Source organism: Fukomys damarensis, unplaced genomic scaffold (genome assembly GCF_012274545.1).
Source record: "Fukomys damarensis isolate Sample0158 unplaced genomic scaffold, DMR_v1.0_HiC HiC_scaffold_17, whole genome shotgun sequence".
Classification (NCBI taxonomy): Eukaryota; Metazoa; Chordata; class Mammalia; order Rodentia; family Bathyergidae; genus Fukomys; species Fukomys damarensis.
The window spans coordinates 33,781,739-33,794,462 of record NW_022900929.1 but is presented as its reverse complement, the minus strand read 5'-3'; the positions used below and the strand labels follow the sequence as shown (position 1 = coordinate 33,794,462).

Sequence of the window (12,724 nt, the reverse complement as noted above, 5' to 3'; positions counted from 1 at the left end):
CACCCCCAAATCCGTTTTTTTTTTTTTTTTTTTTTTTTTGGTATGCGGGGATGGAACTCAGGCCCTTGCACTTGTGAGGCAGGCAGCAGAACCACTGAGCCAAATCTGTGGCTAAAAATAGAGTTCTTGAGACAGTTGTCTCTTGATTGTATCTGCAGTGCTGAGAAGTTTCCTTCTGTTTTCTCTGCCCCTTACCCCCAGTGTTTAAATGGATTATTGGTTGCTTGAAGATGAGAAGTATGATTGCGTTGATTGCTTTAACATTTTTTGGGAGGGAAAAACCAATTTACAAAGTCATCTAAACAAGAGAACAGAAAATGAAGAGTGGTTCTTTAAACAAAAGAACTGTTCTTTTTATTTTTTATTTTGAGATAAATTCTTGCTAAATCACTGAGTTGCCCAGATTGGACTCAAATTGAGATCTTCTGCCTCAGCCTCCCAGGGTGCTAGAATTACAGGTGTACACCACTGTGGCCTCTCAAATAGCTTCTCCTTCAAAGTGGAAGAGGCAAGCAGAAGAGTGTGCTCACACTTTGTTTTCTTTTCTTTTTTCCTTTGAGGCAGAGTCTCACTATGTTGTTGAGGCAGGCTTTGAACTCACTGTATAACCCAGGCTGACATTGAACTCATGGTGATCCTCCTGCCTTACCCTCCCAAGTGCTGGAGTTACAGGTGCATGCCCCCAAACTGGGATCTCAAACTTTTCTTGTACCTGTTCATAAAAGTGGGGGATCAGTTTTGTCAGTCACTTCATTGCTTAAGTCTCATCTCTCTTGTGAGGCAATTAGATGCAAACACTTTCTTGGGATATTTGTTGAAATGATGTAAGAGGAAGGTCAATACGTTCTCCATGCAGTTGATAAGAGATAGTGTTTCTGTTGAGAAGAAATCAGACAGGGGTGGAAACCCTTACTTACACTTTCCTACTTGCTCTTTCTTCCCTATTAAAATAATCCTGAATTTTTTCTTGTGGTATGTGGTGTTGTGCAAAGTACAAACATGTGGTGGTCTCTGGCTAGTATTGCTTTTCCTTTTCTCCCACATCAGAGAAGCAGCTTCCTTGTTCTATAAGCATCTGGAAACATTTCCATGAACTAGAGATTAAATTTCAGGGTTTGAAAAAGTTGTATTTAATTTTGGAAAATGTTCTTATGATCAGCTCCCTGTAGTAGGAAAGGAGAAAAGAAAATATTACTTTGAGCCAGACATGGTGGCTGTAATCCCTGCACTTGGGAGGCTGAAGCAGGAGAATCACTGGAAGTTCGAGGCCACCCTGGGCCACATAGTGAGTTCAAGTTCAGCCTGAACTACAAAGTGGGCCCTGTCTCAAAAAACAAATCTTTCAGAGAGCCTACTGTGTTCCAGGTCCTGAGATGAGCATTTGACTTACACTATTTCATTCATTCTTCATAGCCATCTTGTAAGTGGATCGTTGTCATCTCTGTTTTATAGATGTGGAAATGAAGTCTCAGAGATGTTGTGTGACTAATCACTAACAGGTGGAGGCTAGATTTGAACTCTGGCCTGTTGCCCCCAAACCCTTGCTCTTTCCATTACACACTGCCATCTACTTCATTTTGGCTGGCTGAATCCAACTATGAAACCAGAAGTATCTTGGGGGCTGGGCTTACTTGCTTCTTTAGCATTAAGATTGGTCTTGATCCAGGCATGGTGGCACACAGCTGTAATTGCAGTTACTTGGGAAGCTGAGGCAGGAGGATCACAAGTTTGGGCCCAGCCTGGGCAATTTAGTGAGATCCTGTCTCAATGTAAAAAATAAAAAGGGTGAAGATATAGCTTAGTGTTCCCTGGGTTCAATTTCTAATTAAAGGGAGAGGGGAGAAGAAAGAAAGGAAAAAAAAAAAAAAGATTGGTCTCAAGAGACCCATTCAGACTAAACAATTTCACAAACAGGAAACTTGCTCCTAGCAGCGTGGTTGCCACAATACTTTTCCACACAGTCAGGAATGAGTGTTAAAAACAAACTCCATCCTGTAGACTTATTTTCTTATATGAAAATATTAGCAACTCAAAGAATTTGAAGCTGCTTTGTCCTACTTGACTACCTCAGGGTGCTGCCTGACCAAACCCATTACAAAGAGCTCTTAGGAACATACTAAAAAAATATGAAAACAGTATTATGTGGAAGGCACTGACCTGGTGATTTTCATTCTCGCCTAAAACTGAAATATGTGTGAATTAGTGCAGACAGAACTTAGGGGAAGCATAGAGAACAGCTATAATTTTATTCAACACATCTGTTGCGATCATTCTGGATCAGTTCCATAGCGGATGTGTTCATTTACTCAGCCATTTCAGTGTGCACTGTTTGTTATGTGCTGTGTGCCAGCCTGAGGTCTGTGATGGTCCTTCCTCTGAAGCACCTTGGGTTCGCTAGAGTCCGACTCCTGGGACTGCTGTTCTTTTTCATGATTTGCTGCTGAGGGTTAGTGGGGGAGAAAAAGGGGGTCATTTTGGAAGAAGGGAGTAGGGTTAGAGAGGTTAAATACTAGAAAGGAAATGCACTTTTCCTCCTCAGTGATGTCGTTCTGCCAAAATAAGTCCATTGTTGAAGGCAGAGCCCTCAGAATGTGACTGAAGCCCTATCTATAGCCAGGCTCAGATGATGTATCATGAACAGGCTCTGCAGCAGGAGATACTGTGTGTTCAGAAGGGTTTTTTTTTCCCCCTGCAGTGCTGGGAATCAAACCCTGGGCTCTCTGCATACTGCTAAAGTTCCTACCTGACTTGTTATTCTCTGAATATTAAGAGGGCAGACAGGCCAAGCAGCCCTGATGACCTCTCTGCAACCTTTCCTTCTTTTTATGACTTTAGAGATTATATGTGGACTCTTTGAACAACCTTTTTTCTAGATCCAAGGCCCAAGACAGTGCCTTTCTTTCTGTGCTTATATAGTCTTAGTTTATGCAGACTTTTTTCTGTATTACAATGACCATTGTCTTAATTCTGCTTTATCTGTATTCCCATTCACTCTCATCTTGTATTGTTTTGAAGCTAATTCTAGATGTCACATAAATTGATGTATAAATATTTTAGTATGTAGCTCTAAAAGATAAGTAATTTTTAAAAAATCACAAAATTATTATCATTTCTAAATAATGACAGTAATTCTTTAATATAGAAAATTCAGTCATTGTTCAGATTTCCTTGTTCTTTTTTAGTTTGTTTCTGTTTTTTGGAACCCGGTGTTGAACTCGGGACCTTGCACTTGCCAGGCAGGCATGGCACTGCAGAGCTACATCCCCTGCCTTGTACTTTGTTCATTTTTTATCTAATTGTATTTAGCAGCAGGCCTGTGAGGTTACTTTGTTCTAAATCTATAACACTGTACAGAGATTCTCTAGCACAATTGCAGAGCCCTTTTCTTTTTCCTTTGAGATTGGGTTTTGGCTATTTAGTTCAGGCTGATATTAAACTGCATATGTAGCCCAGGCTGGCCTCAAATTTGTGGTGATCCTCTTGCCTCAGCCTCCTACATCAGCCTCCCAGGGGCTGGATTACAGGTATGTGCCACCACACCCATCTAATTTGCATTTCTTGAACAGCCAGCAGTGTTGAACATGTATTTATTGAACAGTTGTACTACTTCAGAAGTATCTGTTCCTTTCAGATGCCCAGTTTTTATTAGGTCTTTAAATTTGGGGGAATCTGATTTTTTGGAACTCTTTATATGTTCTAGATATTAATCCTTTGTCTAAAGAGTTGAGTGGAAAAAAATTTTTCCCATTTTGTAGGTTGTTTCTTCACTCTCTTGGTGGCCTTGAACTTGCAGTGATCCCTCCCCTCCACCTCCCAAGTGCTAGGATTATAGGTGCGCACTTCCACACCTGGCCAGAAGCTTTTTAAATTGATTTGATTCCATTTATTGGTTCTTGGTTATTTCTTGTGCTGCCCAGGAACTCTTCAGAAAGTCTTTGCCCACACCTGTGTCTTCAAGAGTTTTACCTGTTTAGCCGGGGGTGGTGGTGCACGCCTATAATCCCAGCACTCAGAAGGCTGAAGCAGGAGGATCGCTGTGAGTTCGAGACCAGCCTGGGCTATATAGTAAGTTCCAGTTCAGTCTCAACTACATAGTGAGACCCTGTCTCAAAAAAGCAAAAAACAAAAACAACAACAAAAAAGAGTTTTACCTGTTTTATCTTCCAGCAAATTAAGTATTTCTGTTATTTATTTATTTTGGTTTTTTTTGAGACAAAGTCTTCCTGTGTAGTTCAGACTGGCCTTGAACCTGTGGCCCTTCTCCCACCTCAGACTCCCAAGTGCTGAGATTATGTGTGTGTGCCATTTCTGTTTTAGTATTTCAATCTTTGATCCTTTTTTATTTTAGTGCATGGTGAGAAAGATGGATCTAGGTTCAATTTTCGGCATGTGGGTAACCAGGCTTCATAGCACCACTATCTTTCCTCCAGTGAAAGTATTTGGCCCCTTTCTGAAACATAAGGTAGCTGAATGTTCCTGGATTTGTTTCTGCATCCTGTATTCTATTCCATTGATCCACATGGGTTTTTTTGTTTTTTGGCAATACTGTCTGGGATTGGGATGCTCTCTTCCTTGACCTTGTTGCCCAGAATTGCTTTTGCTATTCTAGGTCCCTTCTGGTTCCACATGAATATTATAATTGTTTTCTCCAATTTTGTGAGAAATGCTACTGGTGTTTTGATTGCATTAAATCTGTAGAACAGAGTTTGGGTTTTTTTGTTTGGGGGGTTCTTTTGTTTTTTGTTTTTTGGACAGGGTCTTGGTGTGTAGTTCAGGCTGGCCTCCAACTCACTGTGTATTGGTATACAGTGACACTATTGATTTTTTTAAAAACTATATAATATATAATATATAGATATATATAATCAAAACACTATATATAATACATAATATAATATATATATATATACTTTTTGTACCAGGGATCAAACTCGGTGATATATTATAGATATTATATTATAGATAGATATTAATTATAGATGTATATTATATATTTTACATATAATGTATCATATACATATATATTTTTTTGTACCAGGGATCAAACTCTCTGCTTCTAAGGCAGGCACCGGAACTACTGAGCTAAATCCCTAGCCCTAAGCACTATTGATTTTTGAGTGTTGACTTTGTATTCTATACACTATTGAATTTGGTTATTCTAGAAGTCTTTTTGTGGAATTTTTGGGACCTTCTATGTAGAGCATCATGTCTTCTGCACATAATAATTTAACTTCTTTTTCCACCCTTATTCCTTATATCTTTCTCTCTTGTCTAATTGCTCTGGTTAATATTTTGAGAACCTATGTTGAACAATAGTGATAGCAGACATACTGTATTCCTGATTTTAGAGAGAAAGCTTTCATTCAGCTTCTTTTCATTTAATATGATGTTGTCCATTGGTTTGTTATAGATAGCTTTTATCAGATACTTATCTAGGATCATAATGGGGTTAGACTGAAATCTGTCAACCAGCCAGCTAGCCCTAGACAAATTTCTCAGTATGGAGATACATTTTACTTGTTTTGTTTAGACAGGGTGCTGTGTAGTTCAGGTGGTCTTGAACTCACTATATAGCCCAGACCAGCCTTGAACTTGAGACAATCCTCCTGCCTTGGCCTTCCAAGTGCTGGGATTACTACCATGACTAGCTGGAGTTACACTTTAACTTGTCCTTTAATGAGTGTTGTATTTATAAAATATACTGAAAGTTAGAGAGTGCATTTCTTTTATAAATAGAAGCCTAAGGCCTCTCCCCTCCCTATGTACAGAAGCTTTGTTTCCATTTTTCCTTCTATTTTCACTTTTTTTCTTGTTCCTTCTTTCCTTTCTCCCTTCCTCCTCCATTGTTCCCCTTCCCATTTTCTCAGTATATAGTATACATTTTAGTCCTTATTTTTACTTTGTTTCTCAGACTAGAGAAACAATGTGGTATTTAGACATATGTGTCTGATTTATTTCACTTAAGAGTACAATCTCAATGTACATCCATTTAGCTGTACTTTTTTTTTTTTTTTGGTACTGGGAATTGAACTCGGGACCTTGGGCTTGTAAGGTAGGCATGGTGCCACTGAGCTAAATCCTGGCCCCCATTTAGCTATAAATGTCTGAAGCTCATACTTTATGGCTGTGTTTATCATCTCTTTTTAATTTTTTGTACTGATTATGTTGAATACATGGCATATTTAATAGTTGCATGTAGGACTGTATTATAGTACAGCATTATTAGCTGTTATCCATATCCAGAAAGCCAACAGTCAGATTTTCAGGAGAGCCTTGAGTGTGTTTTAGAAGAGCTCCAAGCTTGATGGTATGCCCCTCATGGGAGTGGAATGTAGTATATAAAGGGGAACCAATAAGAAGAAAGATTGAGCGGGCATGTGGCAAATGCCTGTAATCTCAAGCGCTTTGATAGGCTGAGTCAGGAAGATCACAAATTCAAGGTCTGCCAGAGCTATATAGTGAGAACCAGTCTGGGAGGGCCAGGCATAGTGGCTCATGCCTGTAATTGCAGCACTCGGGAGACTCAGGCAGGAGGATTGTGGAGTTCAAGTCCAGCCTTACATAGTAAGACCCCCCCGCCAAATGTAAAGAAGAAGAAGAAAGATAGTAAACTAAAGGGGAGTGGTGGTGGAGAAAGGATAGGTAGGTGAGACAAATGAGGATGACTACTAATGGTCACGGAGACTTTTGAGGGGTGATGAACACATTTAAAATCATTGGAATATACACTTTATTTTTATTTTTTATGGCACTGAGAATTGAAGCTAGGGAAGGCAGGCACTCTGTCACTGAGCTATATCTCAACCCTTTTAAAATTTTGAGACAGGTCTCAACTAAATTGCTCTGGCTGGCCCTGAACTTCTAATTCTCTTGCTTGGCCTCTGGAACAGCTTTGATTCAGGTGTGAGTCACTATGCCCAGCTCCGAATGTACACATTAGGCCGGTCATGGTGGAGCATGCCTGTAATCCCAGCACTCGGGAGGCTGAGGCAGGATCGCTGTGAGTTCGAGACCAGCCTGAGCTACATAGTGAATTCCAGTTCAGTCTCAACTACATAGTGAGACCCTGTCTCAAAAAACCAAAAATAAAAAAAAAAAGTACACATTAAGTGGATAAATACAGTATGTGAGTTAAATCTCAATACAGCTTTTTTTTGTTTGTTTTTTAAGAATCTTGTAAACTGAGTAGGGGTTCAGACAATCATTCATCATGCAGTGTAGTTTTGGGTTAAGACTGCATTGTAGAACCAAACTGCCTGAGTTTGAATCCTGTCTTTGCCATTTACTAGCTCTGTGACTGGGCACTTTCTTGATCTTCTTGTAATTCAGTTCCCTCATCTGTAAAATGATAATAATAATAATAGTAGTATCTGCCTCATAGGTTTTTGTGAGAAGTACACAATTTGACACATAAAAGGTGCTTTGAACATTACCTGCTACATCATAGTTACTGAATAAATTATTCTTTTTGATACTTTAACACCTGTCATGATACTGGATTGGCAACTATCTTACCTTTCTTTTTCTTTTTCTTTTTCTTATCTATCTTTCTTTTTTTTGTGGTACTGCATATTGAACCTAGGGCCTTTGCACTGAGCTACGTATCCAGTCCTTTTTTATTTCTTATTTTGAGATAGGGTTTCACTAAGTTGCCTAGGGTGAGCTCAAACTTGTGATCCTCTTGCCTCAGGCTCCCGGAATGCTGGAATTAGTTACAAGCAGGTCCGCCTGTAATGCACTCATCAGATAAACTATTTTATTATTTTAAAATTTTTTATTTTTTTTTGTTTTGGTACTGGGAATTGAATTCAGGACCTTGCCCTTGCCTGGCAGGCATGGCGCCACTGAGCTACATCCCTAGCCCAAGATAAATTATTTTAATGTAAGGAATGAAAGGTTCATATTTGTAGGACTTGTCTTTAGTCCTGCTTTTTTCCCTTTTATCTTGGAATCCCCAAGTCCACTTGCATTTGAAGAAGTGGCTCTATAAAGAACTTGTGCCCTATAGTGGGGCAAACATTAAGTCTTGTGGTTTCATATTCAGCATCTGGTGCAATCTATGGCAAGATGTGAGCTCCAAAGGGCTTGCGTGGGTCCGCCCCTGCAGCTCTGCCGATGGTTGTAGCACCCATGGCTTCTCTCTGGGGCCAGCTTTGCTCCCTCTTGCAGTTTTCCTCAGATGATCTATCTTCTTGGCTTCTCCACCTTCTGGGGCCTCACTGCACCTTCAGCTTCACACATTACCCTCTCAGGAACACACTGCCAGGCCTCCCCAGTCTTCTTCTGAAATCCGAGTGGACCCCTTCCTGACCTCATAACTCTCTCATTCTGCATACACCTAAAGCCAGCACCAAGGTCTGCCACCACTGGAGCAGTAGCCAGGTCTCCTCTTTCGGCTGTAGGGCTGGAGGACCTGGGTTGCTGAACTGCCAACCAAATCCAGAGGAACGAATTTTCTAGGTTGCTGCCATTCTGGAACATGGTACTCCCAGGCTTTCTTCTCAAAGCAAAGTTTTTCACCTTTGCAACTTTGAGGCTGCAAAGTGTGGAATCCTGATGGTTCTTGTGATATCCTTAGGCCATCTTTTCTATTGTCTTGTTTCTTTCCAGCAACCAAATTCTTCTCTGCTTTACCTTTGCAGTCTGCGGCTTTCCTGGAGCTTCCTTTTTGGCCAAACCTGCAATGTTTTAAACCATTCTCTGGGCTCTTTGCTCTTGATTTTCAGCATGGATCTGGCTAAAATCCCCTAACGGTAGTATCTAGGCCACTGCTGCAATATTAGACTGCCTTGAAATTTCTTCTGCCAGATTCATTAGCCCTTTGCCTTTAGTTTCAGGTCTCAGGCAAAGTCTCTAGACATGAGCAAAATGCTGACACACTGCTACCAAGGCTTAACACACATGATCTGGAGTCCCAACAGCCAATGCAGTCCTTCTATTGAGCAGAAGCCTCTTGAGCCTGGTCTTTACTGGCATTATTTCTATCAGCATTCTGATTTTCTGAGCTCTGACAAGAATCTCCCATGAAGTACAGTGTAAAGCATTCCAGGGCTGCTTTTTCAGCTGGCATCTCTAAACCTTTGCAGACTTTGTACAAGCTGGTTTCAAAGGCTCCTGAACCACATGGTCAGGTACAGTCATAGTAGCAACCCCACTCCTGATATCAAAATCTGTCTTTGTTGTTTTTCTCGTTGCTGAGACAAAATACGCAAAACCTAAAAGTTAAAGGAGAAAAGGTTTTCTGTGACTCACAGTTTGTAGAGGTTTCTGTCTGTAGTCAGCTGGCTCCAAGGCAGGGTGTCATGACAGAGGGGCATTGTAGAGAAGGCAAGAGGCAGCAGATGACAAGCAGCAGGAACAGAAGCAACAGCAGCAGGTAACAAAAGGAACCCTCTTTCTGTTCCTTATTTTTCATCCAGGCTACCTAGTCATAGGGTGGGTAGTGCTAAGATGCAGGGTGGGGCTCCCTTAATCCCAGCATCACATACCCTAGATCCAGCCACTTCTGAAAAGCCCCACCTGTGACTATGTGAATGGCTTTGGGAGACATCTAGATACAAGTCATGACAGTAGTCTTTCAATGTCCATAAGAAATACGCTTGCCTCTGTGTGGGGTCCATACAGTGAAGTCCTGGAAAGCAGCATCAGGTGACATAGAACATGACACATTATGACAAGGAATCATTTGTCTTTTCAGGATTGGATGTGGGAGCTGGGCATGGTTGTGCACTCCTGGGAGGCTGAGACAGGGTGATTCCAAGTTTGATCCTAGCCTAGGCAACCTAGTGAGATCCTGTCTCAAAATAAAAATAGAGCTGGGTTGTAATGTAGTGTTAAGTTCCTGGATTTAATCCTCAATGTCAAAAAAAAAAAAGAGAGAGAGAAGAAAGATGGACTGTGGGAAAGGCAAGAGTTTAGTTCTTCATTCTATACTAGTGAAGCCATGTTTTATCATTTCCAAGAGAGGGTCTTTCCTAAGGAATCTCTTTCTTTGGAAGGAGATGAATATTAAAACTAGATCTCTGTCTTTTCTTTGAATTGCTACTCTCGAGTAGGATAGACACATGGGACCTACCAGATCACATGTACTGCTTGGGCATTTTTCCATGGGAACATTTTTCAAGAAAAACAACAACCAAAAATGTACTGTTATAAATAGCAAATCCTGTGTATATAAATAAATATTTCTTTGGTGATCTCAAAGCTCAGTTCCTCAGGAACAAGGGACTTTACTGGGAATCTGAATTTGTTTCTGTGTGTGTATCTGTATAAGTGAGTAAGTGTATGTTACTCGTTAAAAAGGAAGCTTTTGCTGCTATTTTTTTCCCCCAGCTTTTCAGAAAAGCCCCAGACAAAGAGGACTAAGCAACTGGCCTAGAAAGGACAAGGATCTGCATTTTATGTTTCAATAAAAGTGATATAAGAGTTGCATTCAGCAGAGAAAGGATGTTTTAGAATTTAATTGCAGTGAAACTCTACCTTCCTCCCTGGCATCCCAACGCTTTCCTAGGTGAAAAATGGTCAGGCATAGTGATTAAAAAAACATAGTTTATTTCTCAGATTCACAGCTTACTGCCAGTGGTCCTGGGCAAGTTCCCTCTATGCCTTAGTTATCTATAGAACAAGATAATAATATGTACCTCAGAGTTGATGTGAGGGCTGAACTAATGAATAGATTTATAGCATTTCTTGGCAGATAATAAATTCTGTATAAATGCTGTCTGCCATTATTATCATTGACTTCTCTGATACCAGAATCCAAAAATTTATCCAGCATCTGTAATTTCTCCAATTGCTTTTCCATTCAAAATAATGTATTCCACTGATCTGGATTCTGTGGCATTAAATAGCTAATACTTCATTTTGGGCTATTGTAGCTTTCCATGATAGCTCATGCTGTGTTTTCCAGATGCAGTGTGTACTTTTATCTTTGCTTTTACCCTCTTTTTCTATTTACTCAGTCCAAGCCACCTCTGCAGAGATAGTTTCTCTCCCACTCTTCACTTTTACAGTGTTGAGTGAACTTTGCCACTGCTTTTTTGGGGGGGTACCAGGGATTGAACTCAGGACCTTGCGCTTGCCAGGCAGGCACGGCATCACTGAGCTGTATTGCTGGAGCATGCCACTGCTTTAAATAAATAAATACATAAATAAATAAACTTCATTAGGGAATCATGCATGTATATATGTATATATATGTGTTTGTGTATATATATATATGTTTATATATTTTTTTGTTTTGTTTTTTGAGACAGGGTCTTGGCTATGTTCAGGCTGGCCTTGAACTCACTGTGTAGCCCAGGCTGGCCTCAAACTCAGCAGTCCTCCTGACTCAGCTTCCTGAGTGCTGGTATTGTAGGTGTGTGCCACTACACCTGGTACCTTCTGTGTATTTTAACAGGTACAGCCAATTACTCTAATAGAATAATATTCTCATACTCTACAGGGTGGTGGGGGAAATCACCTGGAACATGTTCTATCAGGAGGTTGAAGAATCAGAGAAAAGCACATGCTCCGAATAATTGGAAAGACAGAAGTTTGGTTGTGTCTCAGCTTTCTTCTATTCCTAGCCTGAAAGCTGCTGCTGTCAGCTGGCAGTCAATGCCTGGAATACACGAGGTGAGGGGGGCCTTAGGCTTTGCTGCAGGTCCAAGTGAGGAAGCTGGTGTAGGACTGTGTACAGACCCAGGAGCTATTTTAGAATGTCCAGAGATAACATCAGGATCATAGTCTCAGGAAATCTTGGTGTGAAAGTAAAATTGACATTGTTCAATGAGTTAAAAATTTATGCCCACCTTTATTCCTAGCTGCCAGAACTCAGAAGTGACCAAGATGTCCTTCAGTGGGCAGACTGGTATTTCCACACAGTGGATTAATGTTCGTTGCTAAATAAGCCACTGAGCTGGGAGAGGACACAGAGACACCTTAAATGCATAAATGAAAGAAGCAAATCCAACTATCTGGCATTCTGGAAAAGGCAAAACTACAGAGATTATCAAAAGATCGGTGTTTCCAGGGATTCTGTGGAAGGGAAGAAGTGATACATAAGATGTGGAGTACAGGGATTTTTAGGACAGAAATTGTTCTGTGTACTACAATGGTAGATCCATAATATATATTTTACACGTCAAAACCCATAGCATCTACAATACAGAGAGTGACCCTAAATTATGTACTTCAGTTAATAATGTATCAATATTGGCTTATCAATTATAGCAAATATACAACGCTATTCAAGATGTTATAACAGAGGAACACCAGACATGGTGGCACACACCTGTAATTGCAACATTAGGGAGGCTGAGGCAGGAGGATTGTCATGGATTTGAGGACAGCTTGAGCAACATAGTGAAGTGAGTTCAAGGTCAGCCTGAGCACAAGACCCTGTTTCAAAAAACAAAAAAACCTCACAGGAAACTAGGAGTGCTGGGAGGGAATAATGGAGAGAAGAGGGCAGGGGGATATAGGAACTCTGTGCTTTCTGCTCTTTTTTTCTGTAAGCAAAAAACTGCCAACCCCCCCACCCCCAACCGAAAAATAAAACCTAATTAAAAGTGCCAGTAGTGGCTGGGCATAGTGGTACACATCTGTGATCCCAACCCTCAGGTAGCTGGATGAGGCAGGAGGATCCCCATGAGTTTGAGGATAGCCTGAGTTTCATAGTGATTTCAAGGTCAACCTGGACTACATAGCGAGACCCTGTCTCTAAAAAAAAAAAAAAAAA

At 40.6% G+C, this 12,724-nt stretch overlaps 1 protein-coding gene across 8 annotated transcripts in view; it reads left to right on the top strand.

Annotated features, from left to right (window-relative positions):
- The window catches only part of Stard9 (StAR related lipid transfer domain containing 9), a 117,565-nt gene that overhangs the window by 22,126 nt on the left and 82,715 nt on the right, over positions 1-12,724 (top strand). The window contains exon 1 of one of the 8 annotated variants that reach the window (XM_010624795.3): positions 11,342-11,401. The exons of the other annotated variants lie outside the window; for them this stretch is intronic. The gene's annotated coding sequence lies outside the window, so the exon portion shown is untranslated. Of the gene's footprint in view, positions 1-11,341; positions 11,402-12,724 lie in introns of those variants that run through there. 8 annotated transcript variants of the gene reach the window in all.